Consider the following 4,512-nt stretch of genomic DNA (forward strand, 5'->3'; position numbering starts at 1 on the left):
TAAAAAATTGAAAATGAAGGCACCTAACTTGCCTTTCTTATATGCATTGTATATTAGAGTAGATGAATAGTTGATGAGGAAAAGTTATATACATAAGAGTTCCAATCAGTAAATGCAGGAAAAACATGGCAAAATAAAAAATCAGAACTTTAGAGTCCTTACTGGCATCATTGATTTGGGCAATGGTAGTCCAAACCCTTAGGTGAGAAGCTGATGGGGAATTTTATAATGGTCACTTACATTATCTAAAGTCACCAGCCAATTTTAACATTACTAGAAGTGGAATAAAAAGGTGTTACTATCACTTGATGTGATGCAATTTGTAAGTTCATAATACCCTCCATGACATATTCGAGCCCCCCAAAAAACTTGTAATCAAATTGAGCCTCCATATACATCTGTTATTTATAGGACATATATACAGTATATATTGAACAACACCTCGAGGTTGAAATTAGCTGAGTCCACAGTATAAAAAAATTTTACAGAAAAATTACTTGATTTCTTTAATCCATAAATAGCAGAAAAAATAAGTGTGGAGATTTATTAAACGGTAGAAAAAAAATCTTTCAGGACATAGCCCAGCAAATGAAATACAGTCTCCTTATTTTGACTCTAATTTGAAAAGGAAAAACAACCATTAGAAGTAACTTTTTAGAGAAAAATTGGATGTAGAATATATGTAGGGTGGGATCCCTGGGTGGCGCAGCGGTTTGGCGCCTGCCTTTGGCCCAGGGCGTGATCCTGGAGACCCGGGATCGAATCCCACGTCGGGCTCCCGGTGCATGGAGCCTGCTTCTCCCTCTGCCTGTGTCTCTGCCTCTCTCTCTCTCTCTCTCTGTGACTATCATAAATAAATAAAAATTTAAAAAAAAAAAAAAAGAATATATGTAGGGTAATTTTGGGATATCATTGTTAATTTTATTAAGTATGATGATGGTATTTCATAACTGTTAGAAATATATACAGAAGTATTTGTAGGAGAAATGATATGGTCTGGGATTTATTTTGAAATACCTAACAATTATCTCTTTCTGCCATCTTTCTATGACGCCGTAACGTTGAGAGTGAATGCCCTGGCAGCTGTTCTCAAGAGCATTAACACTGCTGAAAGGAGAGGTAAATGCCAGGCTCTCATTAGGCCACACTCCAAAGTCATTGTCCAGTTTCTAACTGTGATGATGAAGCATGCTTATATTGGCAAGTTTGAAATCACTGATGATCACAGAGCTGGGAAAATTGTTGTGAGCCCCATGGACAGGTTAAACAAGTGTAGAGTGATCAGCTCCAGATTTGACTAAGACTCAAAGATCTAGAAAAATGGCAGAACAATCTGCTCCCAACCCACCAGTTTGGTTTCATTGTACTGACAACCTCAACTGGCATCATGGACCATGAAGAAGCAAGATGAAAACACACAGGAGGGCAGATCCTGGGGGTTCCTTTTCTAGGGATGTAATACATAAGTGCAAATAAAATGCCTTAAAAAATACTTAACAATTAAAAAAGGAAAATAGATGAAACCAAGAAGAGGCAAAATGTTGGTAATTATTCAAGCTGGTATTCTGCATATGAAAATTTACTTTTCTATTCTATACTTTCGTATATGGTTGAATGTTTTTGCAGTAAAAAATTAAGTAAGCATAGATTATGTGGCACCTGAGTAAAGGGATGTATTACACAATATATGCATTGACAGGGCTGCACTATGTCCAAAATGATTCAGAATCACAACAAAGACGCAGAATGGAAAAAACATTGAGCTGGAAGCTGGGCACTGGTTCCCATTTCTGATCTCCCTCTGAACATCTCTATAACCTTGAGCAAGTCATTTTCTTTCTCTGCATCTTAATATCCTCAGCTGTATAATAAATATTTGACTAAAAATTGACCTCTAGCAATGCTAGCCTCAGAGTGTCCTAAGGTTACACTAGACAATATGTGGTGTGGCTCTCAGGGATCAGCCTGCCCTAAATTCAAGTTCTCATGGTGTTGCAGATGTTCCAGATGTTTAGGATAGGAGATCCTTCATGAAAATTCCCCATGCAGTATCCAGCATATTATACATGCTCATTAACAATTCAACACCAGCAAAGTATTTTTTAAATATGAATTCCAGGAGTAGAAAAGTCCATGGTAACAGGATTTTCCTAATGTTACCCATTTAATACCAGAACCAAGAATATAAATTAGATTTCTCAGCTTTTTCTTCCAAATAAACCAGGCTACATTGAAAAAAAAAAGGTAGCAAGAAATTTAATTTTTAAACTCAGGCAGAAAGTATAAAAGGCAATAAACTTCAGGGCCTGAATCATAGAGTCCAGAAGATGCTGAAAGACACCGATGACAGGAACCAATGAGCCCAGCCCAAGAAAGCCAGTGAAGAAAAAGAAAAGCAGGCCAGAGGCAGGGCTCAGAGTTGGCATGAACACTCCATGCAAACCCAGGATCTGAGTTCATTCCAATAATCACTCACTCCTCTGAGCTTTCAGGACTGATGCTCCGACCACTGCTTCCTGCTTGCTCTCCTGCATCAAGCCACATGGAGAGACAGGGCAGCCCCAACCTAACAGGCTGATTACAGTCCAACCTACAGGTCTGAGCCTTGGATTTGGCTGATGCCGTAATAGAGGTGTTGTAAGCAGCGAAAGGGCTTTAGTTACTAGCCTGCTATGAACCTCAGTGACTTCAGTAACATTAAATATTTAATGAGCATCAATTATTTATGAGCCTATTCCAAGCATGTGGAACACACCAAAGCATCCTTCCAGTGAACTTGCCATCCAGACATGCTGATGACTGAATACTTGAGTCTGAACTAGGTTTTAAAGAGAAAACACTAATAAAAATGAATAAATAAATAAATAGAAAACACAGTACCCTACATACAATAATCAGTTGACCTATAATAAGCAAATAAATAAATGAGTAAATGAAAATAGATTGGAAATCAACATCTTATTTCTATCTTCCCCTATCACAACCTATGGACTGGATGGCAAGGGGCTGGGGCAGGGGAAAGAGATCTCTCACTTTTTTCTCTTGTCTTAGAGTTGAGAATTGGATTATAAGGCTGGAAAAAGAGAAACTGTAGCCCCTTCTTGATAATGGTTCAGTGTTCTTCCACACTGCTTCCCAAATGAGCATGTAGAGAATGACTCGCCATGTAGGTCATCTTTCCAAAACTATACTATGAATCGAAGAACAAACTAATAAGAAATAAATTTGTTTTACTATAAGTCTTAGTTAAGAGATAGAAATAGATGTTTTTATTTCCTAATACAGATTATAGATAAAAATAGCCACAAAACAGTTTAGGCAAAATATAATTAAGGAAAAGATTTAAGGAAGGTCCTTAGTTTTATGACAAAGAACAATCCATCTGTCTACTTATTAATGATAAGAGCCAAAAATGCTTTCCATCCTTTATTAATAACAATGGTATCAATTTCCATGTCCCAGTTATTCTGACCTCATTAAAACCCAAATGACTTCGGAGAAAGTCTTCTGGAGACTTGCTCTCCCAATCAGGGATCAAAACCAATGATACCATATGAGGCCTTAATTCTCTAAATTGCCACAACTCCCAGGAATTAACATGGTCATTTTTCTTTTTCTTCTTTCCCTCTGTTGTTGGATGGTAGGAAGGCCTATGTGGCAGGGCTAGAAACACTAAGATGTTTCCACACTGAAGAAGTCACCGAGGAAAGGCAGGAAGAAAAATGCCAAGTACTGCCTGTGTTAATCTCTCCACTCTTTACAGAAGGTAAAGGAATAACCCACCAGAGAAACCTCAAGAGTGGAAGTCAAGGGGTAATAATGGAAAGTGAAAAAATAAAAACAAGGAAACAAAGTTCAGAAACTGTCGATGGATGGGTGCCTCTGCTATGATAAAGAAAGAGTCAGTAAGACATTACTTGCACACAGAGCCAAGTCAACCCTGGCCAGTGGGACGAGCAGCTATCAGGAGATCGGTCTCTGAAAGGTGATGGTAGATGTGAGATGCAGACAGGAAAACATGAAGAGGGGAACATGCAGGGGAGGAAGATGAGCAAAGGATAAAAGCCATGAGTGGGAAAGTTACTAAGAGTGAGGTACTTATGAGCAAAAAGGATACACTAAAAGAGAGTGAGGAAAATTAAGAAATCTGTGAAAGTTTGCTTAAAGCTGCCATCCATAAGCAAAAAAGGCCATTACATTAGGCTTGCCCTACAATTACTATACAGCTGCCAGAAGTCCCACTGTTTTCTCAAAACTGCAATACATTTTCTTTAATTTCCGTGCAAAAGTTCATTCGATCCACTAATTAAGTCTACCTGCAAGCACACCAGAAAAACACAGTAGCAGCATTTTGCTCGGTTTTCCTACATCTGACAGGTGGCTTCTCCCTGCATCTCTGAACATTGGTGATACCAACCTCCCAGAAAGCCAAATGTAGCAGACAACCCAAACAGCGGGCTGTTTTTCCTTGGTGTCAGTTCAGCTTCCTACAAACAAAATTAAGGCAGCATC

General features: G+C 38.5%; 1 pseudogene; it reads left to right on the top strand.

Moving 5' to 3' along the window:
* Positions 1 to 986: 986 nt before the first annotated feature.
* Positions 987 to 1,459, top strand: LOC121498630 (annotated as a pseudogene).
* The last annotated feature ends 3,053 nt before the right edge of the window (positions 1,460 to 4,512 follow it).

This window comes from Vulpes lagopus, chromosome 9 (genome assembly GCF_018345385.1).
Source record: "Vulpes lagopus strain Blue_001 chromosome 9, ASM1834538v1, whole genome shotgun sequence".
Classification (NCBI taxonomy): Eukaryota; Metazoa; Chordata; class Mammalia; order Carnivora; family Canidae; genus Vulpes; species Vulpes lagopus.